Here is a 26,060-nt window from a genome sequence, read left to right as displayed (position 1 = left end):
CTTTGAGATTGCTTTAAGATTGTTACAAAGTTTTAAACTTTTTGCTAAGAAAATATGGTATAGTGTCGTTATTAGCTATTTGCTGAAGAACAAAGATCGTGGAGGTGTAACTCAGTGGTAGAGCATTCAACTGCAGATCGAAAGGTCCCCGGTTCAAACCCGGGTGTTCCCTATTCACGGTATTTGTAGAGTAAATGATACTTTGAATTTATTAAAAACATTGGTAGCTGATATAATTTGATTTACCGCTACCGTTTGCTATTTGCTTTAAAAACATAACAAATTTTTTAACTATTTGCTGAGTAAATGTGATGTGGTGTCAGTATTTGCTATTTGCCGAGTATCACCGATCATGGGGACATAATTTAATGGTAGAATATTCCACTGCAGATCTAGTGATCGCCGGTTCAAACCTGGGTGTTCCCTATTAACGATGCTTGGAAAGTAGATGCGACTTTAAATTTATTGAAAATATTGTTTGTGGATATAATGTGGTATACCGGTACCCTTTGATATTTGCGCTTCAAATTATTACAAAGTTTCTAACTTTTTGCTGAGAAAATGTGCTATGGTGATGGTATTTGCTATTTGCTGAACAAGACAGATGTGGGGACATAGCTCAGTGGTAGACCACTCGACTGCAGATCGAGAGGTCCCCGGTTCAAACCCGGGTGTGCCCTGTTAAAGAAGTTTGGAGAGTAAATGAAACTATGAATTTATTAAAAATATTGGTTGTGATATAGCGCTGCCGTTTGCTATTTGCTTTAAGATTATTACAAAGTTTTCAACTCTTAGCTAACAAAATGTGGTATAGTATCGGTATTAGCTATTTGCTGAAGAACATAAGTCGTGGAAGCATAGCTCAGTGGTAGAGCGTTCAACTCCAGATCGAGAGGTCGCCGGTTCAAACCTGGGTGTTCCCTATTAACGATGCTTGGAGAGTGAATGCAACTTTAAATTTATTGAAAATATTGTTTGTGGATAAAATGTGGTATACCGATGCCCTTTGATATTTGCGCTTAAAATTATTACAAAATATCTAACTTTTTGCTGAGAAAATGTACTATGGTGACGGTATTTGCTATTTGCTGAATGAGACAGATGAGGGAACATAGCTCAGTGGCAGAGCATTCGACTGCAGATCGAGAGGTCCCCGGTTCAAACCCGGGTGTTCCCTATTAACGATGTTTGGAGAGTAAATAAAATTTTGAATTTATTAAAAATATTGGTTGCTGGTATAATGTGATATACCGCTTCCGTATTCTATTTGCTTTAAGATTATTGCTATAATTTTAGCTATTTGCTGAGAAAATGTGGTGTGGCGTAAGTATTTGCTTTGTGCTGAATAACACAGATTGTGAGAACATATCTCAGTGTTGGAGCAGTGTTGGTGAGTAGATGCGACTTTAAATTTATTGAAAATACTGGTTGTGGATATAATGTGATATACCGCTACCGTTTGCTATTTGCTTTAAGATTATTACAATTTTTTTAACTATTTGCTGAGTAAATGTGATATGGTGTTGGTATTTGCTATTTGCCGAGTATCACCGATCGTGGGGACATAATTTAATGGTAGAATATTCGACTGCAGATCTAGAAATCCTCGGTTCAAACCCGGGTGTTCCCTGTTAACGATGCTTGGAGAGCAGATGCAACTTTAAATTTATTGAAAATATTGGTTGTGGATAAAATGTGGTATACCGGTACCATTTGATATTTGCGCTAAAAAATATTACAAAATCTCTTTTTGCTGAGAAAATGTGCTATGGTGACGGTATTTGCTATTTGCTGAATAAGACAGATGTGGGGACATAGCTCAGTGGTAGAGCATTCGACTGCAGATCCAGAGGTCGCCGGTTCAAACCCGGGTGTTCTCTATTCACGATGTTTTGGGAGTTATTGAAACTTTAAATTTATTAAAAATGTTGGTTGCTGATGTAATGTAATATACCGCTACCTTATTATATTTGCTTTAAGATTATTGATATAACTTTAGCTACTTGCTGAGAAAATGTGGTGTGGCGTAGGTATTTGCTATGTGCTGAGTAGCACACATTGTGAGGACATAGCTCAGTGTTAGAGCGTTCGACTGCAGATCGAGAGGTCCCCGGTTCAATCCCGCGTGTGCATTATTAACCCGGTTCAAACCTGGGGGTTCCCTATTAACGATGTTTGGAGAGTAAATGATACTTTGAATTTATTAAAAACATTGGTAGCTAATATAATTTGATTTGCCGCTACCTTGCTATTTGCTTTAAGAGTATTACAAGATTGCTTTAAGATTGTTACAAAGTTTTAAACTTTTTGCTAAGAAAAGATGGTATAGTGTCGTTATTAGCTATTTGCTGAAGAACAAAGATCGTGGAGGCATAACTCAGTGGTAGAGCATTCAACTGCAGATCGAGAGGTCCCCGGTTCAAACCCGGGTGTTCCCTATTCACGGTGTTTGGAGAGTAAATGATACTTTGAATTTATGAAAAACATTGGTAGCTGATATAATTTGATTTACCGCTACCGTTTGCTATTTGCTTTAAGAACATTACAATTTTTTTAACTATTTGCTGAGTAAATGTGATGTGGTGTCAGTATTTGCTATTTGCCGAGTATCATCGATCATGGGGACATAATTTAATGGTATAATATTCGACTGCAGATCTAGTGATCGCCGGTTCAAACCTGGGTGTTCCCTATTAACGATGCTCGGAAAGTATATGCGACTTTAAATTTATGGAAAATATTGTTTGTGGATATAATGTGGTATACCGGTACCCTTTGATATTTGCGCTTCAAATTATTACAAAGTTTCTAACTTTTTGCTGAGAAAATGTGCTATGGTGATGGTATTTGCTATTTGCTGAATAAGACAGATTTGGGGACATAGCTCAGTGGTAGACCACTCGACTGCAGATCGAGAGGTCCCCGGTTCAAACCCAGGTGTGCCCTGTTAAAGAAGTTTGGAGAGTAAATGAAACTATGAATTTATTAAAAATATTGGTTGAGTGTGATATACCGCTGCCGTTTGCTATTTGCTTTAAGATTATTACAAAGTTTTCAACTCTTTGCTAACAAAATGTGTATAGTATCGGTATTAGCTATTTGCTGAAGAACATAAGTCGTGGGAGCATAGCTCAGTGGTAGAGCATTCAACTGCAGTTCGAGAGGTCGCCGGTTCAAACCCGGGTGTTCCTTATTAACGATGCTTGGAGGGTAAATGCGACTTTAAATTTATTGAAAATATTGGTTGTTGATAAAATGTGGTATTATTTTTTAAAAATATTGATTAACATTAACTAAACTAAATTTTTAACTTAAACTTAATTTTTAAAAAAGCATTGTCTTTGACAGAATGAACCTGATGATGAAACGTGTCTAGTTCCGAAACGTCGTTGTTGAACACTTCAAAAAGAACAGGTTGTTTTTTGTTATTGGATTTACTGTTCGGAAAAGAAACAATCAATTATTGAAAAAATCCAGGACTTATCTATTTAATATATATATCGGGCATAACATCAATAAAAAACATGAATTTCTTTCAAAAATTTATTTTAAATCCATACGTTTCGGCTATAATCCTAGCCTTCATTCAGTGGAAAATAAAAATAAAATTAAAAACTAAAACAATTGAATTCGAGTGAAAAAAAATGAAAAAGTAAATAGTACTTACAATTAGTTGTAAGTACTAAGTAGTTGATCTTAGGTGTTAAATTGGAAAATTTTAATAATCCATGGTATCAGGATATGGTAATGCACTACACTATGTATTATAAACATTAACTTGAAATTACACAATATTTTAACAAATTACTGATTTAAAAAAATCACAAATGGGTAGTGTGTTATTCGTAGACTTGTTGAATATGTAATGGAGAAAGACATTTTTTAAAAAATATTTTTACCAAGATTCTACACATGTGTGGAACGAATTGCGTTTTGTAAGAAATTTGGAAATGTTATCTAAATAGAAGTGATTTGTGTCGCACAGCTTGTTAAGTTCATTCCGTTTACTTATTGTCTTATTGTTATAAATAGTTTAAAATGATCCCTCTATAATTCTTCGTTTAAATAAATTTTGTTCGAATTGTAGTACAGTCGGATTAGAAGAGTCCATATTTTGTTTTAAAGTGCATATATGGTCTGCAAGTACAGTTTTGAATTGTTTGGGATTTTTTGAATTGTTTTTATGTTGTTGTAACCGTTTATTCGGGTTCTGGCTAGTTTCTCCTATGTAAATTAAATTACAATCTAAACAATTTATTTGATAGACGAGATTTCTGAGTCGTTCGATATTAAAAGGGGTTTTTGCTTTGGTAAAAATAGTGCCAGTAGTTGGACTAAAATTGGTTACAAGTCGGAGTCCAGATTTATAAAAAAGTTTTTTCCAAGGAACATACAATTCTTTAATGTATGGCAAACATATTACACCAGAATGAGTTTCTGAGTCAGGTAAATCGTTATGTACTGTGCAATTGTCCATTTTATTCAAAAGGTACGTCCGTCTGTTACTAGTTACGGAATTTATAAGTTTTAGGGGATAAAAGTTATCTGTTAGAATTTTTGTAAGTAAATTGATGTTGTTGTCCCAAAATGTTTTGCCGGATAGAAGTACTGCGTGGTCAGTTAGATTTATTATAGTACCTATTTTCATTTTGAGTGGATGATAAGAAAAGTAATTAAGGTAACGTCCAGAGTTAGTTGGTTTTTGGTACCAATTTGTTATTAGTTTGTTATCCGTAGTACGTATAAATTTTATGTCTAAGAAACTTATCGAGTTCATTGTCTCCAATTCCACTGTAAATTTTAATTTTTTATTGACGTTATTAAATTGATCAATTATCATAGTGACATCATCACTAGGGATACAAGTGATAATGTCATCTACATAACGGTAATAAAAAATATGTTTATTGTAATTTTTAAAAATTGTATTTTCAAGAAGTTGCAAAGATATTTCTGCTAGAGATGGACTTGCTGGGAACCCCATTGGCGCCCCAAAAATTTGATAATAGAAAGAGCCATTGAATTCAAAATAAGTGTTAGAGACAATGAACTTGACAATTTTCCTGAACCAGTGCAAAGATAAAGAAGTCAACGGGGAAATTTCATCCCATCGGATTGTTATTGCGTCTAAAATAAGGTCTAGGGGTACATTAGTAAAAAGTGAGACTACGTCTAAGCTAATTAGTTTGTAGTTGTCTGGTATATAATTTATCTTGTGTGTTAAGTCAGTAACGAGTTCATAAGATTTTTTTATGTAGTGTGGTGATTGTTTTGTTATTGTAGTTAAAATGTTACTTATGTATTTTGAGAGTTTATATAGGGGGGTATTAATGTCCGAAACTATTGGTCTAAAAGGTAAATTATTTTTGTGGATTTTGGGAAGGCCATAAAGTTTGGGAAAATATGGGTGTAAATTTTTCAGGTCAGAAGTTATCTCTTTTGTTAGTTGTTTGTTTATTGTAAGTTTGTCTAAAAATTTATGGCACGTGCGGTTTATGTAGTCAGTAGGATCGTTATTGGTAATTTTGTAATATTGTACAATTCGAACAAAATTAATTTAAACGAAGAATTATAGAGGGATCTTTTTTAACTATTTATAACAATAAGACAATAAATAAACGGAATGAACTTAACACGCTGTGCGACACAAATCTCTTCTATTTAGATAACATTTTCAAATTTCTTATAAAACAATAAAAGCGTTCGCGCAAAGGATTCGCAATTCGTTCCACACATGTGTAGAATCTTGGTAAAAATGTTTTTTAAAAAATGTCTCTCTCCATTACATCTTCAACCAGTCTACGAATAACACACTATCCATTTGTGATTTTCTAAAATCAGTATTTTGTGAAAATATTGTGTAATTTCAAGTTAATGTTTATAATACATAGTGTAGTGCATTACCATATCCTGATACCATGGATTATTGAAATTTTCCAATTTAACACCTAAGATCAACTAATTGTAGGTACTATTCACTATTTTATTTTTTCTTTTTACTCCAATTCAATTGTTTTAGTTTTTAATTTTATTTTTAGTTTCCACTGAATGAAGGCTAGGATTATAGCCAAAACGTATGGATTTAAAATAAATTTTTGAAAGAAATTCATGTTTTTTATTGATGTTGTGCCCGATTATTAGACTTTGTTAATACATATGTCAACATCAAATTCAGAATCATACAATATATATATATATATATATATATATATATATATGTGTGTGTTTAATTTGAGTTTAATATTCGGGCGTAACATCAATAAAAATAGTATGAGAGTTTTTTTTAAAGTTTATTTATTTAAAATCCATACGTTTCGGCTAGCATCTTAGACATCATTCAGTGGTAATCAAATAAACTATAAAAAATTGAAACTAAATAAATTATATGAAAGAAAATTTCATGGAAAAACAATAATAATAATAATAATAATAAAACACTTACAATTTTGTATATTAATATAGCATATAAAACCATTATTAATCCATGGTATGAGTATGTGCACATTGATAAGATATTTATTTTTTAACACAAACATCATAAATCTTAAAACACACTAATAACCATGATAACTTAACAAGTATTAAGTCGAAACTATGTATTTACTCTTCGGAGTTTAGGATAGAAATATCTCATTTTTCTCAAAGCAGTTTTTAGCATGTGTTGATATTTTTTGGCAAATTTAAAAAGCGATGGGAATTTGTTATTGTTTAAGAAATTTTGACACGCTATTAAGAAACCACGTGTTAGTTTCGTTCAGGGCCGTATTGTCGAAGCGTTTGTTTATGACCCTGCCGTTATGTAATTGCAAAAACAAACGCTTCGACAATACGGCCCTGAAGATTATATTGCAGAGTTTCGAACAAGAATCTAAAAAGTAATAAAAAACAAGAAAAGTTTTTTTAAAAAACAATTTCTTTATTTATTTATTTATTTACTGTCGACGTTTCGGAACTAGATACGTTCCATCTTCAGGACATCTGTCAAGAAACATGATCTTGATGAGATTTAAGCAAACAATATGTTTAAGAAAAGAAAATGGATTTTTCTTAAATAATAAATTAGTTGAAAAATTATAATAATGTACAGAAATATGATAATATGATCAAAATGAAAATGATAAAAATAAATGAGTGGATTATCTAACAGGATATTAAAAAGGATAAAATTTTTTTGAAATTTATGGAAAATTTAAAAAAAAGGTTAATGACAAAATTGAATTAATTACCTGTATGTTTGAATATATGTTAGCACTTTTTCACTAAAACAAGATATTAACAAGAATTGAATTTATGAGTTAATTTTCCAGCCGAATAGGTAAATTTTGTAAATTTTTCATCATTTTGAAAGCATTTGAGACCTTGCCAGCTAAAAAATTCGAAAATATTGGTCCATATTAAGGACCAACCTCATATATATATTTGTAGCGGGTTGCCAACACGCATAGCGGCTTGTCAACACGCATCACATGTCTCTGGACAGATTGGCCCATATAGTGACAGCACTGAGAAAAACAAAAGGAAATTCAAGTGTCAGATCGGACACGGCTTTTGTTTCTCCCTAGTCGAATTTGCCTAAAATGTATGATTCTTAAAACCTTTCTTTTCAATTATAAATACGAAAATACCAATAACATTTTATTAACGATTAGTATGACAACACATAGTGTCGTGGATATTAATCATATATAAAATAAACGAAATATAAATAATATTTTATGGAATTTATCATTGTCTATCATTTTGGTATTTAATATGCACCAACTAAAGAAACTCGTGTTCTCTATACTACGAATATTGTTTATTATGACAATAGTAATAACACTATGTGTGATTATATTGATCATTTACAAAAACGTAGATGTTATTTCAGTATTTATAATAAAAAAAGGAAAAAAGTTAAGAATTATAATTTTGGCATTTCGAACATTGAGCAAACAAAAACGAGATCTGATCTGACACTTGAACTTTTTGTTTTTGAGCTGACACTATGATGAGCTTCAAATAATGAACATCTGTCAAGTTAAAATGCGATGTGTGTTGACAGGTCGCTACAGATCACTCCGCCCTAATGAAAAAGATTGTTTCGCATCTCTGAGTGCCATCTTGAACTTCCTTGTAAATTTCTTTTGGTTGAGATTGTGTGATAAATTTTATTTGTTCGTGGCCGTGGCCGTTTTGAATGCCGTGTTGGCTTGTTGAGTTTGTTGATTGCTTACGTGGCCCTTCGCTGGTGAGTTAGCGGTTGAGTAGATGTGGCCCTTCGCTGGTGAGTTAGCGGCTGAGTATATTTGACACTTCGCTGGTGAGTTAGCGGTTGAGTGTATGTGGCCCTTCGCTGGTGAGTTAGCGGTTGAGTGTATGTGGCCCTTCGCTGGTGAGTTAGCGGTTGAGTGTATGTGGCGGTTGCCAAATTGTTTGCTGACGCTCCCTGTCCTCTGCCGTGGTGCTTATAATCGACTCATTTTCCAGGATAATGAGGGATTTATCGAGCACGTGTTGTTGTTTTCGATGTGCGTGGCCGGAGTCTCAGTTGTAGGATTAGAATGTTCTTAGAGTTATGGCGGTTGTGAGCCATTTATATTCATTATTTATTTTTAAAAATTCTTTTCTTAATAATTCATGAGACTTCAATTTATTTTTTTACTTCTAAATTTGTTACTTCTAAATGTGTCTTGATCTTCTTACCTTCTTTCCTTCTATATGCGTGCTATTAATTCACGTTCGCGGTCACCACTAAAGAAACTCGTGTTCTCTATACTACGAATATTGTTTATTATGACAATAGTAATAACACTATGTGTGATTATATTGATCATTTACAAAAACGTAGATGTTATTTCAGTATTTATAATAAAAAAAGGAAAAAAGTTAAGAATTATAATTTTGGCATTTCGAACATTGAGCAAACAAAAACGAGATCTGATCTGACACTTGAACTTTTTGTTTTTGAGCTGACACTATGATGAGCTTCAAATAATGAACATCTGTCAAGTTAAAATGCGATGTGTGTTGACAGGTCGCTACAGATCGCGGAGTGATGTAGCGGGTTGCCAACACGCATAGCGGCTTGTCAACACGCATCACATGTCTCTGGACAGATTGGCCCATATAGTGACAGCACTGAGAAAAACAAAAGGAAATTCAAGTGTCAGATCGGACACGGCTTTTGTTTCTCCCTAGTCGAATTTGCCTAAAATGTATGATTCTTAAAACCTTTCTTTTCAATTATAAATACGAAAATACCAATAACATTTTATTAACGATTAGTATGACAACACATAGTGTCGTGGATATTAATCATATATAAAATAAACGAAATATAAATAATATTTTATGGAATTTATTATGACTATAATTTGGACAATTCCGGTATTTCTACAATATGGACCAAGCCTCCATATATTTATGTATCTTGATAGTTTTTTCGACGTTGAAAATAATTAGCAACCCATTCGTCAAATAAAAGAGTTAAAAATACATTCTTCAATAATTAAGCGTTTTGACACTTGATGTGTGTCATCATTTAGCAATCTAAAATATAATAAAATAAATACAGTTATATGAACATAAAAAACATATGACATGGGATAAAATACGCATGCCAACCAGGATTAATAATAAAGGTTAATTAATAATGATAATGAAAGTATTTTTTTATTCGACGAATGGACTGCTAATGATTTTCAAATATATGTGTCAACTAAGTATCGCCAGTTGCTCATTTAAATGTGGGCGCCATAAAAAGGTCATTCTGTCCAGTTTTTTTTTGTGGAATATTGGCATCCTGGACAATATTGGAATATTAAATATGTTCATATTGATTGGCATAGTTATATCCACATTATGCTTATTTATCTATGGTTATGTCAGTTGACCACGTGCTTGCTTGGCGGCTTTTACAATGGACAAAAATATTATGCAAAAATTTGTCTTAACTTTTGTGTTTTGATAGGATATTTGTGTGCGCGTTGATAGTGGTAACAAAATCTTGTGAAAGTTTGGTTTATTGAAAAAAGTGGTGTGTGATTTGTGTAAGTTGTTTGCAGAAGGCCGAATGTCTTGGTTCTACTCAATGTCTTCAATGTTGAGGTAATTTAATATTTATCAACAATAAATAACTAAATATTGTTGCAAAGTATACTCATAAGATCAATATATAAAAATAGAAAATATTAATTATAAATCATGGAAACTGTCGTATGATGTCCTTATAATTATTTTGTAAATATACATAATGGTGGTTATAAAATTATGTACTTCTGTATGTATATATAATATATACATATATATATATATATATATATATATATATATATCAGCTAGCATATGATAAAACAAGGGCTGTTCGTGGCTCTGTCGTCAGTGCTTTGGTCTTGTATCTATATAGAGTAATAGTGAATTGTTATTTTTATTTGAAATTATAGATTTAAAATATTAAAAAAATATACCGGTACCCTTCGATATTTGCGCTTTAAATTATTACAAAGTTTCTAACTTTTTGCTGAGAAAATGTGCTATGGCGACGGTATTTGCTATTTGCTGAGTAAAACAGATGTGGGGACACAGATCAGTGTTAGAGCACTCGACTGCAGATCGAGAGGTCCCCGGTTCAAACCCGGGTATTCCGTGTTAACAATGCTTGGTGAGTAGATGCGACTTTAAATTTATTGGAAATACTGGTTGTGGATATAATGTGGTATACCGCTACCGATTGCTATTTGCTTTAAGATTATTACAAGTTTTTTAAGTATTTGCTGAGTAAATGTGATATGGTGTTCGTATTTGCTATTTGCCGAGTATCGCCGATCGTGAGGACATAATTTAATGGTAGAATATTTGACTGCAGAAATGTTTGCTGAGATAATCTGATGGGTTTATAGTTATTACAAAGTTTTTAACTTTTAGCCGAAAAAAGTGTGGTATGGTGTCGATATTTCCCATTTGCTGAAGAACAAAGTTCGTGACACAAAGCTCAGTGGTAGAGCATTCGAGTGCAGATCGAGAGGTCCCGTGGTCAAACCCGGGTCTTCCTTATTAATGGTGTTTGGAGAGTGAATGAAACTTTGGATTTATTAAAAAATATTGGTTGCTGATATAATGTGATATACCGCTACCGTTTGCTATTTGCCTTAAGATTATTACAAAGTTTCTAACTTTTTGCTGAGAAAATGTGGTGTAATGTTGGTATTAGATATTTGCTGAAAAACATAGATCGTGGGGACATAGCTCAGTACTAGAGCATTCGACTGCAGATCGAGAGGTCCCCGGTTCAAACCCGGGTGTTCCCAATTAACGATGCTCGGAGAGTAAATGCGACTTCAAATTTATTGTAAATAACGGTTGTGGATATAATATGATATACCGCTATAGTTCGCAATTTGCTTTAAGATTATTGCAAAATTTTTAACTTTATGCTGGGAAAATGTGCTATAGTCTCGGTATTTGCTATTTGCTGAAGAACACAGATTTGGGGACATAGCTTAGTGGTAGAACATTCGACGGCAGATCAAGAGGTCCCCGGTTGATACCAGGGCATTCCCTATTAATGATGTTTGGAGATTAAATGCGACTTTGAATTTATTAAAAATATTGGTTGTGGATATGATGTGATATACCGCTACCGTTTGCTATTTGCTTTAAGATTATTACTAAGTTTCTAACTTTTTGCTTAGAAAATGTGTTTTGGTGACGATATTTGCTATTTGCTGAAGAACAGAGATTATGGGGACATAGCTCAGTGTTAGAGCATTCGATTGCAGATCGAGTGGTCTCCGATTCAATCCCGGTGTTCGATGTTTATGATTAACGATGTTTGCAGAGTAAATGAGACTATGAATTTATTCAAAATATTGGTTGCTGATAAAATGTGATATACCGCTACCGTTTGCTATTTGCTTCAAGATTATTACAAATGTGGTATGGTGTCGGTATTTGCTATTTGCTGAAGCACACATATTGTGGAGACAAAGCTAAGTGTTATTTGATGTTTGCTGAAGAACCTAAATCGTGGGGACATAGCTCAGTAGTAGAGCATTTGACTGCAGATCGACATGTCCACGGATCAAACCCAGGTGTTCCCTATTAACGATGTTTGGAGCGTAAATGAAACTTTGAATTTGTTAAAAATACTGGTTGCTGATATAATGTTTGCTATTTGATTTAAGATTATTACAAAGTTTCTAAATTTTTGCTGAGAAAATGTGAAATAGTATCGGTATTAGCTATTTGCTAGAGATCACAGATAGACATAGCTCAGTGGTGGAGCATTCGATCGAGAGATCCCCGGTTCAAACCCGGGTGTTCACTATTAACGATGTTTGGAGGGTTAATGCGACTTTGAATTTATTAACAAAAGTTGTCTGCTGAGATAAATTTTTAACTTTTTTCTGAGAAAATGTGCTATGGTGTCGGTATTTGCTATTGGCTGAAGTACACAGATGTGGAGATATAGATCAGTGGTAGAGCATTCGACTGCAGATTGAGAGGTCCTCAGTTCGAACCCGGGTGTTCCATATTAATGGTGTTTGGATGGTTAATGAAACATTCAATTATATAATATCATATACAGTTATATAATGTCATATACCAATACCGTTTGATATTTGCTTTAAGATGATTACAAAGTTTCTAACTTTTTGCTGATAAAATGGGGAATGGTGTCGGTATTTGCTATTTGCTGAAGAAAGGATAATGTGGGGACGTAGCTCAGTGGTAGAACATTCAACTGCAGATCGAGAGCTCGCCGGTTCAAACCCGGGTGTCTCCTAATTACGATTCTTAAAGATTAAATGCGGCTTTGAATTTATTGATAAAGTTGGTCGCTGATACAATGTGATATGCCGCTACCGTTTGCTATTTGATTTAAGATTATTACAAGCTTCCTAAATTTTTGCTGAGAAAATGTGAAATAGTATCGGTATTAGCTATTTGCTGAAAAACACATTGCGTGGGGGCGTAGATCAGTGGTAGAGTATTTGACTGCAGATCGAGAGGTCCCCAGTACAAACTCGGCTGTTTCCTATTAACGATGCTTGGAGAGTAGATACGACTTCAAATTTATTGAAAATATTGGTTGTGGATATAATTTGATATATCGCTACCGTTTGCTTTTTGCTTTAAGATTACTACAAAGTTTTTACCTTTTTGCTAAGAAAATGTGCTATGGTGTCGATATTTGCTAGTTGCTGAGGTACACGATTGTGTGGACATAGGTCAGTGGTAGAGCATTCGACTGCAGATCGAGAGGCCTCCGGTTCGATCCCGGGTGCTTCCTGTTAACGATGTTTGTAGGGTTAATGTGACTTTGAATTTATTAAAAAAATTGTTTGGTGATATAATCTGATTGCTTTATGATTATTACAACGTTTTTAACTTTTTGCTGAGAAAATGTGATATGGTGACGGTATTTCCTATTTGCTATTGTACGCAGATGTGTGGTCCTTGCTCAGTTGTAGAGCATTCGACTGCGGATCTAGAGGTCTCCGAATCAAACCCGGGTGTTTCCTATTAACAATGTTTGGTGAGTAAACGAAACTTTGAATTTATTAAAAATAGCGGTTGCTGATATAATCTAATATACCGCTACCGTTTGCTATTTGCTGTAAGATTATTAAAAAGTTTCTATATTTTTGCTGAGAACATGGGGAATGGTGTCGGTATTTGCTATTTGCTGAAGAACACATATTGCGGAGATATAGCTCAGTGTTAGAGCATTCCACTGCAGGTCTAGAGGTACCCGGTTCAAACCCGGGTGTTTCCTTTGAATTTATTAAAAAAAAATGTTTGCTGAGATAATCTGATTGCTTTATGGTCATTACAATGTTTTTAACTTTTTGCTGAGAAAATGTAATATGATGTCGGTATTTCCTGTTTTCTGAAGAACAGAGACCGCAAGGACATACCTCAGTCGTAGAGCATTCGACTGCAAATCGAGAGGTCCCCGGTTCAAACCCATGTGTTCCCTAATATCAATGTTTGCAGAGTAAATGAAAGATTGAATTTATTAAAAATGCTGGTTGTTGATATAATATAATATACTGCTAACGTTTACTATTTGCTTTAAGATCATTACAAAGTTTCTAACTGTTTGCTGAGAAAATGTGGAATAGCATTGGTATTAGCTATTTGCTCAAAAAAAACACAGATCGTGGGATCATAGCTCAGTGGAAGAGCATTCGACTGCAGATCGAAAATTTAATCAGTTGTTATTTGCTATTTGCTGTAGTACACAGATGTGTGGACATGGAATAATTTCGATAGCTCGGTGGTAGAGCATTCGACTGCATATTGAGAGGTCTTCGTTTTGAACCCGGGTGTTCCATATTAACGATGTTTGGAGAGTAAATGTCACATTGACTTTATGAAAAATATCGGTTGCTGATAAAATTAATATACCGCTACTGTATGCTATTTGCTTTAAGATTATTACAAAGTTTCTAACTTTTTGCTGAGAAAATGTGGAATAATTTCGATATTAGCTATTTGCTCAGTGGTAGAGCATTCGACTGAAGATCGAGAGATCCCCAGTTCAAACCCGGGCGTTCCCGTATTAACAATGCGGGTAGATGTGAATTTAAATTAAGGGGGTATTCTATTGTAGAGGTATGAATTTCGCCCGGTTTTTGAAGCGCTGTATATAGGAAACAAATAATATTTTTAATATAGATTTTTTTATCATTTGTTTATTGATATTTTATCATTACATAAAAAAATTATTAAAAAAATAAATAAAAATCACAAAGTTATGAGCAGTCAAAGTGGGGGCTCAAAAAAAGAGGGTGTCCTGCGTGCATGATTCTAACCCTCCTGGTGATCTAAAACGTAGAAAACATAAATTAAAAAAAAAAATTCTGTTTTTTTTAAACAATTCCGATTTTTTTAAAAGTACTAAATAAAAAGTTATAATTTTGGCAAGGTCCACGCGATAAAGCGATGTATAGAGAAGATCCTCTCCAAATTTGAAGTAAATCAGTTCATTAGAACTCGGGATATCCTTACCGCTAGCTCGAAAAAAGTAGTTACGAGAAAAACGCGTTCAAAATTTTGCAGTCGGTCGGACCCGAACCGAGGCCACGTCACTAAAACGGCTATGACTCAGGAAATAATAGTAATTTTTAAAAAATCCTTTTAATAACATATTTTTGAATAACTAAACTTTGAAAATATGAAAAAAAAAATTTTTCGACTTTTTCAAAATTCTACAGTAGAATACCCCCTTAATTGAAAATATTGGTTGTGGATATAATAATTGGTTGTGGATATAATGTGATATACCGCTACCTTTTAATTGCTATTTGTTTTAGGATTATTACAAAGTTTCTTTTTGCTGGGAAAATGTGGTACGGTGTCGGTATTCGCTATTTGCTGAAGAACACAGTTTGTGGGGACATACCTCAGTGATAGAGCATTCGATGTTCGGAAAGTTATTGAGGCTTTGAGTTTATTAAAAATATTGGTTGCTGATAAAATGTGATGTGCCGCTACCGTGTTCTATTTGCTTTAAGATTATTATTTGCTGAGAAAATGTGGTATGGTTTCGGTAATTTCTATTTGGTGAAGAACAGAGATTGTGGAGACATAGCTCAGAGCATTCGACTGCAGATCTAGAGGTCCCTGGTTCAAACACGGGTGTTCCGTATTAACGATGTTTGTAGAGTAAATGATACTTTAAATTTATTAAAAATATTGGTTGCTGATATAGTGTGATATACCGCTACAAAACACCCAGTTTAAACCCGGGTGTTCCCTATTAACGATATTTGCAGAGTAAATAAGACTTTGAATTTATTAAAGATATTGGTTGTTGATATAATGTGATATAACGCTACCGTTTGCTATTCGCTTTAAGATTACAACATTTTTAACTTTTTTCGAAGAAAATGTGGTATGGTGTCGGTATTTGCTATTTACTGATCCCTATTAACTGATGAGTGGAGTACGTAGGGGCATAGTCAGTGATAGAGCATTTGACTGCAGGTCGGGAAGTTTCCGGTTCCAAACCAGTAATCGCCGGTTCAAACTCGGGTGTTCTCTATTAACGCTGCTTAGGGAGTTAATGCGACTTTGAATTAATTAAAAAAAATGTTTGCTGAGATAATCTGATTGTTTTATGATTATTATAAAGTTTTCAACTTTTAGATGAGAAATTGTGATATGGTGTCGGTATTTCCCATTTGCTGAAGAGGACAGATCCTGTGAACATAGCTCAGTGGTAGAACATTCGACTGTAGATCGAGAGGTCACCGGTTCAAACCCGAGTGTTCCCTATTAAGGATGTTTGGAGAGTAAATGAAACTTTGAATTTATTAAAAAATATTGATTGCTGATATAATGTGCTATACCGATACTGTTGGCTATTTGCTTTAAGATAATTACGAAGTTTCTAACTTTTTGCTGAGAAAATGTGGTATAGTGTCGGTATTTGCTATTTGCTGAATAGCGGAGTGCGTAGGGACATAGACAGTGATAAAGCATTTGACTGCAGATCGGAAGGTTTCCGGTTCAAAACCAGTAGTCTCCGGTTCAAACTCGGGTGTTCCCTAATAACGCTGCTTGGGGAGTTAGTGCGACTTTGAATTTATTAAAAAAATTGTTTGATGAGATAATCTGATTTCTTTATGATTATTACAAAGTTTTTAACTTTTGCTGAGAAAACGTGCTAAGGTGTCGGTATTTGCTATTTGCTGAAGAACATAGATTTGGGGACATAGGTCAGTGGTAGAGCATGCGACTGCAGATCGAGAGGTTCCCCGTTCAAACCTGGGTGTTTCGTATTAACGATATTTGCAGGGTTAATGCAACTTTGAATTTATTAAAAAAAAGTTGCTTGCTGAGATAATCTATCGATATATCGATGTTAAATATCTTTTTGATATTATTTCCAACCTTGATTCTAGAGATAATTCTCCGGACTCTGCTAATAGTGATGGTATCTAGATGACGCCTTATCAGTGCTTTATATATGTTTAGACAAATTGCGGGATGTGCTCCCCAGTTCATATTGCAAATTGTCTTCAATATATTTATACCCTTCGCACATTTTCTACATATGTTTAATATCTGGCTCTTAAATTAGATTTTTTTATATATATTATTCCTAGAATTTTATGTTCATCCATAATTGAGAACTTGTGTTTGCCCAACTAAATGTCACCAATATGATCGTACTTCCTATGCCTACTAAATTGCATCACTACCGATTTTTCGTGTGCTAATTCCAGACCATTTTATTTTAGCCATTCTTCCAACTGTGACACACCGTTGCTCATGTATTCCTGACATTTCTCCCAATATTTATCTATTACGTAGAGGGCTCTGTCGTCCGCATATTGCAGTGCGCACACAGGTTCCTTCATCACGTCCTTTAGGTCATATGTATATATGTTGAAAAGTGTGGGGCTTAATCCTGATCCTTGCTTGAGCCCTATGTTGGCTAATCTGGGCTCGTATAGGCGCCCGTTATATCTGACAAAAGTCTCTCTGTTTCTTAATAACTCCATTATTAATTAAACGAATTTAGGATTGATGTTCATTTCTCTCATTTTTCTTTCCATTATATCATGGTTTACGTTATCACAGGCTTTGTTAATGTCTATTGATAACATCATATATCCGTTTTGAGAATGTGTTATTTGTATTTTACAGAATAATACACAGCGATATTCCCTTATATTTTCCTTTCCTGAATCCAAATTGAAAATTAGGGATCACATTAGTTTTTTCGATGTACCATTCTAGTCTGTTTTTCATAATTCTTTCAAAGAGTTTCAATAAATTAGATTCTAAACATATATGTGAGCTTACTAGTGTTGTGTCACGTCCTTTTCTCAGAATTGGCACAATTATGCTATATTTCAGACATCTCGGTATATAGGCTCGTTCAATAAAGTCATTAAATATTTTCACTAAGTATTCTTTCCATGTTTCATTCATTTTGTGGGGATATCAAGCAGGCTGGTTTTTAATTTGTAAAAAACAATAGGACATGTCATGTATATTTTTGATATCGAAATATTTTTATAGTTAATAAATTTATATATTTTTTATATGTCAGGAGTTTATACTTTAGAGAGGTCCCCGGTTCAAACCCGGGTGTTCACTATTAACGATGTTTGGAGGGTTTATTTATTTATTTATTTATTTATTATTTTATTTATTCATAAGCAAGCCGTAATCAATAATAATAGATATTATTTCAGGCTCTTGTCATGCTTATTCATAGTTAATATTAAAAGGATAGTAATTTTATAATAATCATAGTAGCTGCACGAACTTCGCTTCTGAAAAAAAAGAGCTGAAAAAAAGCATTCGAACATTAAATACAATGTTCATCATCAAGTTCATCATATTAAAGTCTATTTGACCACCAGTCAAGCTCAAAATTCTTGCACAAGGTTGAAAGTTATACTCATTTAAAACCGTAAAAAATTTAAATTAATAGCAATAAAAATAATGAGAAAAAAAAATAATGGTTGTACAGGCGATCAAATGGTCAGACTACATAGATACAGGATAAGGATTATGCAAGAAAATAGTTATTGAATTCAAATTGAGAAAATTCAGTAATGTCATAAAAAGCTATGTCTTTAAAAAGTTTAACTAGGGAAGCATGAAATTTTTTACTGTCTAAGTTTCGGATTTTGAGTGCAAGTTTATTCATAAGCTGAATACCTAGACCGTCGATCGTATTGAAAGAGCTGGCTAATTTATATGTACGCGCCTTAATAGGTTTGTGTCTAGTGTTGTAATTTGAGGACGAAGCCATATCAAAAAGTTTCGAATTGTTTTTGATGAAAGTTAATGTTACCAGCAGAAAAATGCATGGGACAGTTAGAATATTATATTTTTTAAATATGGGTCTGCAGGAGGCTTTACTGGACAAGGAAAAAATTATTCGAATAGCTCTTTTCTGAAGCTTAAATATTTTAATTAGTTCGGATGAAAAACCCCAGAATTGAATGCCGTATGAAACGTGAGAATAAAAGTTGCTATAATAAACTGAAAGTAAGCAATTTAAACCAAGTTTGGGTTTTAGGGTGCGCAACATGAAACATGTTCTAGATAAAGTTGGTGATAGAGAGATAGAGACATGATCAGACCAATTTAAATTATTATTAATATGGATACCAAGAAACTTTGATACTTGCGAAAAATTATGTGTTGAATTATTGATGGTTAAAGAAGTAATATTATTGGATAAACGATTTTTTGTACAAAAAGATATGATTTGGGTCTTATCATTATTGAGAACTAGATTATTTTCACAAAACCATTTCGTTATTTCTGACATAACCACGCTTAATTTATGTTGTAATTCATTAAGAGATTTGGCCTTGATGATAACGTTGGTATCATCCGCAAAAAGAATAAAATCACAAAGATTTGTACAATGAGGTAAATCATTAATATATATGAGAAATAAGAGAGGCCCTAAAATTGATCCTTGGGGCACGCCTAATGTACTTGTCAATTTATCCGAAATTATTTGCTCGTGATCGTTAATTAAGTAAACGCTTTGTGTTCAATTAGACAGGTAAGATTTAAATAGTTTGAGCGAACGTCCGCGAATACCACAATTTTCTAATTTGTCAAGAAGTCTTTGATGAGAAATACTATCGAAAGCTTTGGACAGATCGCAAAATATCGCAGTACAATATGTGGCTTCTTCGAAGGAGTCAATGATGTTATGAACTAAATTATAAATTGAGTGGGAAGTAGAATGGTTCTTTCGGAAACCATGCTGATTCTTGAACAAAATATTATATTTATTGAGAAAAGACGTTAACCTAGTATGCAAGATTTTTTCAATTATTTTATCGAAAGAGTTCAAGAGGGAAATGGGACGGTAATTATTTATATCATCTTTATTATTTTTCTTATGAAGTGGAAAAATCTTTGAATGCTTGAGGTGGGATGGAAATATTCCTTCATCGAAGCATTTATTTAAACATAACATAAATTTATCTACGAAAAAGGGATAGAATTCTTTAAGAATAAGACTAGGTATCTAATCCGGACCCGGTTAATGCGACTTTGAATTTATTAACAAAAGTTGTTTGCTGAGATAAATTTTTAACTTTTTTCTGAGAAAATGTGCTATGGTGTCGGTATTTTCTATTGGCTGAAGTACACAGATGTGGAGATATAGATCAGTGGTAGAGCATTCGACTGCAGATTGAGAGGTCCTCAGTTCGAACCCAGGTGTTCCATATTAATGGTGTTTGGATGGTTAATGAAACATTCAATTATATAATATCATATACAATTATATAATGTCATATACCAATACCGTTTGATATTTGCTTTAAGATGATTACAAAGTTTCTAACTTTTTGCTGATAAAATGGGGAATGGTGTCGGTATTTGCTATTTGCTGAAGAAAGGAGAATGTGGGGACGTAGCTCAGTGGTAGAACGTTCAACTGCAGATCGAGAGCTCGCCGGTTCAAACCCGGGTGTCTCCTAATAACGATTTTTAAAGATTAAATGCGGCTTTGAATTTATTGATAAAGTTGGTCGCTGACATAATATGATATACCGCTACCGTTTGCTATTTGATTTAAGATTATTACAAGCTTCCTAACTTTTTGCTGAGAAAATGTGAAATAGTATCGGTATTAGCTATTTGCTGAAAAACACATTTCGTGGGGGCGTAGATCAGTGGTAGAGCATGTGACTGCAGATCGAGAGGTCCCCAGTACAAACTCGGCTGTTTCCTATTAACGATGCTTGGAGAGTAGATACGACTTCAAATTTATTGAAAATATTGGTTGTGGATATAATTTGATATATCGCTACCGTTTGCTTTTTGCTTTAAGATTACTACAAAGTTTTTAACTTTTTGCTAAGAAAATGTACTATGGTCTCGATATTTGCTAGTTGCTGAGGTACACGATTGTGTGGACATAGGTCAGTGGTAGAGCATTCGACTGCAGATCGAGAGGCCTCCGGTTCGATCCCGGGTGCTTCCTGTTAACGATGTTTGTAGGGTTAATGTGACTTTGAATTTATTAAAAAAATTGTTTGGTGATATAATCTGATTGCTTTATGATTATTACAACGTTTTTAACTTTTTGCTGAGAAAATGTGATATGGTGACGGTATTTCCTATTTGCTGAAGTACGCAGATGTGTGGACCTTGCTCAGTGGTAGAGCATTCGACTGCGGATCTAGAGGTCTCCGAATCAAACCCGGGTGTTCCCTATTAACAATGTTTGGTGAGTAAACGAAACTTTGAATTTATTAAAAATAGTGGTTGCTGATATAATCTAATATACCGCTACCGTTTGCTATTTGCTGTAAGATTATTAAAAAGTTTCTATATTTTTGCTGAGAAAATGGGGAATGGTGTCGGTATTTGCTATTTGCTGAAGAACACATATTGCGGAGACATAGCTCAGTGTTAGAGCATTCCACTGCAGGTCTAGAGGTACCCGGTTCAAACCCGGGTGTTTCCTTTGAATTTATTAGAAAAAAATGTTTGCTGAGATAATCTGATTGCTTTATGGTCATTATAATGTTTTTAACTTTTTTCTGAGAAAATGTAATATGATGTCGGTATTTCCTGTTTGCTGAAGAACAGAGACCGCAGGGACATACCTCAGTCGTAGAGCATTCGACTGCAAATCGAGAGGTCCCCGGTTCAAACCCATGTGTTCCCTATTATCAATGTTTGCAGAGTAAATGAAAGATTGAATTTATTAAAAATGCTGGTTGTTGATATAATATAATATACTGCTAACGTTTACTATTTGCTTTAAGATCATTACAAAGTTTCTAACTGTTTGCTGAGAAAATGTGGAATAGCATTGGTATTAGCTATTTGCTTAAAAAAATACAGATCGTGGGATCATAGCTCAGTGGAAGAGCATTCGACTGCAGATCGAAAATTTAATCAGTTGCTATTTGCTATTTGCTGTAGTACACAGATGTGTGGACATAGCTCGGTGGTAGAGCATTCGACTGCATATTGAGAGGTCTTCGTTTTGAACCCGGGTGTTCCATATTAACGATGTTTGGAGAGTAAATGTCACATTGACTTTATGAAAAATATCGGTTGCTGATAAAATTAATATACCGCTACTGTATGCTATTTGCTTTAAGATTATTACAAAGTTTCTAACTTTTTACTGAGAAAATGTGGAATAATTTCGATATTAGCTATTTGCTCAGTGGTAGAGCATTCGACTGAAGATCGAGAGATCCCCAGTTCAAACCCGGGCGTTCCCGTATTAACAATGCGGGTAGATGTGAATTTAAATTAAGGGGGTATGCTATTGTAGAGGTATGAATTTCGCCCGGTTTTTGAAGCGCTGTATATAGGAAACAAATAATATTTTTAATATAGATTTTTTTATCATTTGTTCATTGATATTTTATCATTACATAAAAAAATTATTAAAAAAATAAATAAAAATCACAAAGTTATGAGCAGTCAAAGTGGGGGCTCAAAAAAAGAGGGTGTCCTGCGTGCATGATTCTAACCCTCCTGGTGATGTAAAACATAAAAAATATATGGATTCTTAATTATTATAGATGCTGTTATCGTATGATCCTTGAACAAGTTAAGAAAAAATTTTGTTTGAATGGCGGCAGTTTAAAAAAAAAAAAATTTCATGTTTTTTTAAACAATTCCGATTTTTTTAAAAGTACTAAATACAAAGTTATAATTTTGGGCAAGGTCCACGCGATAAAGCGATGTATAGAGAAGATCCTCTCCAAATTTGAAGTAAATCAGTTCATTAGAACTCGGGATATCCTTACCGCTAGCTCGAAAAAAGTAGTTACGAGAAAAACGCGTTCAAAATTTTGCAGTCGGTCGGACCCGAACCGAGGCCACGTAATTTTTAAAAAATCCTTTTAATAACATATTTTTGAATAACTAAACTTTGAAAATATGAAAAAAAAATTTTTTTCGACTTTTTCAAAATTCTACAGTAGAATACCCCCTTAATTGAAAATATTGGTTGTGGATATAATAATTGGTTGTGGATATAATGTGATATACCGCTACCTTTTAATTGCTATTTGTTTTAAGATTATTACAAAGTTTCTTTTTGCTGGGAAAATGTGGTACGGTGTCGGTATTCGCTATTTGCTGAAGAACACAGTTTGTGGGGACATACCTCAGTGATAGAGCATTTGATGTTCGGAAAGTTATTGAGGCTTTGAGTTTATTAAAAATATTGGTTGCTGATAAAATGTGATGTGCCGCTACCGTGTTCTATTTGCTTTAAGATTATTATTTGCTGAGAAAATGTGGTATGGTTTCGGTAATTTCTATTTGGTGAAGAACAGAGATTGTGGGGACATAGCTCAGAGCATTCGACTGCAGATCGAGAGGTCCCTGGTTCAAACACGGGTGTTCCGTATTAACGATGTTTGTAGAGTAAATGATACTTTAAATTTATTAAAAATATTGGTTGCTGATATAGTGTGATATACCACTACAAAACACCCAGTTTAAACCCGGGTATTCCCTATTAACGATATTTGCAGAGTAAATAAGACTTTGAATTTATTAAAGATATTGGTTGTTGATATAATGTGATATAACGCTACCGTTTGCTATTCGCTTTAAGATTACAACATTTTTAACTTTTTTCGAAGAAAATGTGGTATGGTGCCGGTATTTGCTATTTACTGATCCCTATTAACTGATGAGTGGAGTACGTAGGGACATAGTCAGTTATAGAGCATTTGACTGCAGGTCGGGAGGTTTCCTGTTCCAAACCAGTAATCGCTGGTTCAAACTCGGGTGTTCTCTATTAACGCTGCTTAGGGAGTTAATGCGACTTTGAATTAATTAAAAAAAATGTTTGCTGAGATATTCTGATTGTTTTATGATTATTATAAAGTTTTCAACTTTTAGATGAGAAATTGTGATATGGTGTCGGTATTTCCCATTTGCTGAAGAGGACAGATCCTGTGGACATAGCTCAGTGGTAGAACATTCGACTGTAGATCGAGAGGTCACCGGTTCAAACCCGAGTGTTCCCTATTAAGGATGTTTGGAGAGTAAATGAAACTTTGAATTTATTAAAAAATATTGGTTGCTGATATAATGTGCTATACCGATACTGTTGGCTATTTGCTTTAAGATAATTACGAAGTTTCTAACTTTTTGCTGAGAAAATGTGGTATAGTGTCGGTATTTGCTATTTGCTGAATAGCGGAGTACGTAGGGACATAGACAGTGATAGAGCATTTGACTGCAGATCGGAAGGTTTCCGGTTCAAAACCAGTAGTCTCCGGTTCAAACTCGGGTGTTCCCTAATAACGCTGCTTGGGGAGTTAGTGCGACTTTGAATTTATTAAAAAAATTGTTCGATGAGATAATCTGATTTCTTTATGATTATTACAAAGTTTTTAACTTTTGCTGAGAAAACGTGCTAAGGTGTCGGTATTTGCTATTTGCTGAAGAACATAGATTTGGGGACATAGGTCAGTGGTAGAGCATGCGACTGCAGATCGAGAGGTTCCCCGTTCAAACCTGGGTGTTCCGTATTAACGATGTTTGCAGGGTTAATGCAACTTTGAATTTATTAAAAAAAGTTGCTTGCTGAGATAATCTATCGATATATCGATGTTAAATATCTTTTTGATATTATTTCCAACCTTGATTCTAGAGATAATTCTCCGGACTCTGCTAATAGTGATGGTATCTAGATGACACCTTATCAGTGCTTTATATATGTTTAGACAAATTGCGGGATGTGCTCCCCAGTTCATATTGCAAATTGTCTTCAATATATTTATACCCTTCGCACATTTTCTACATATGTTTAATATCTGGCTCTTAAATTAGATTTTTTTATATATATTATTCCTAGAATTTTATGTTCATCCATAATTGAGAACTTGTGTTTGCCCAACTAAATGTCACCAATATGATCGCACTTCCTATGCCTACTAAATTGCATCACTACCGATTTTTCGTGTGCTAATTCCAGACCATTGTATTTTAGCCATTCTTCCAACTGTGACACACCGTTGCTCATGTATTCCTGACATTTCTCCCAATACTTATCTATTACGTAGAGGGCTCTGTCGTCCGCATATTGCAGTGCGCACACAGGTTCCTTCATCACGTCCTTTAGGTCATATGTATATATGTTGAAAAGTGTGGGGCTTAATCCTGATCCTTGCTTGAGCTCTATGTTGGCTAATCTGGGCTCGTATAGGCGCCCGTCATATCTGACAAAAGTCTCTCTGTTTCTTAATAACTCCATTATTAATTAAACGAATTTAGGATTGATGTTCATTTCTCTCATTTTTCTTTCCATTATATCATGGTTTACGTTATCATAGGCTTTGTTAATGTCTATTGATAACATCATATATCCGTTTTGGGAATGTGTTATTTGTATTTTACAGAATAATACACAGCGATAATCCCTTATCTTTTCCTTTCCTGAATCCAAATTGAAAATTAGGGATCACATTAGTTTTTTCGATGTACCATTCTAGTCTGTTTTTCATAATTCTTTCAAAGAGTTTCAATAAATTAGATTCTAAACATATATGTCTATATGAGCTTACTAGTGTTGTGTCACGTCCTTTTCTCAGAATTGGCACAATTATGCTATATTTCAGACATCTCGGTATATAGGCTCGTTCAATAAAGTCATTAAATATTTTCACTAAGTATTCTTTCCATGTTTCATTCATTTTGTGGGGATATCAAGCAGGCTGGTTTTTAATTTGTAAAAAACAATGGGACATGTCATGTATATTTTTGATATCAAAATATTTTTATAGTTAATAAATTTATATTTTTTGTATATGTCAGGAGTTTATACTTTAATAATAATTACAACTCCCACATTGGTGACTCACGACGATGGAGATGAAGACAAAAAAAAGGAGTTTTATTTTTCGAGGATTTAAGAAAAATTGATTTTGACGCAGCACCATAATCACTGGTCTTCAGAGATGACCTATAAGGTACGTCCAGTCCAATCCATCATAGTTAACGCACTTACTATCTGGATCAGACTTCCGAGGTTACTCATTTGGTTACCCAGACCTCAGTGTTTATTGCTGACAGAAAAAATAATTTGG

At 33.9% G+C, this 26,060-nt stretch overlaps 2 non-coding genes across 2 annotated transcripts; both read left to right on the top strand.

The window, feature by feature from the left end:
- Positions 1-851: 851 nt before the first annotated feature.
- Trnaw-cca lies at positions 852-923 on the top strand. The gene has a single exon. It is a non-coding gene; the product is annotated as a tRNA-Trp (tRNA).
- A 182-nt stretch (positions 924-1,105) lies between these two features.
- On the top strand, positions 1,106-1,177 carry Trnac-gca. Its single transcript has one exon. It is a non-coding gene; the product is annotated as a tRNA-Cys (tRNA).
- Positions 1,178-26,060: the final 24,883 nt, after the last annotated feature.

Source organism: Ctenocephalides felis, unplaced genomic scaffold (assembly GCF_003426905.1).
Source record: "Ctenocephalides felis isolate EL2017-DRISC unplaced genomic scaffold, ASM342690v1 CF-g0.4_SCAFFOLD_03571, whole genome shotgun sequence".
NCBI lineage: Eukaryota > Metazoa > Arthropoda > Insecta > Siphonaptera > Pulicidae > Ctenocephalides > Ctenocephalides felis.
The sequence above is the reverse complement of the archived record's forward strand: the minus strand, read 5'-3'. Positions and strand labels throughout refer to the sequence as shown.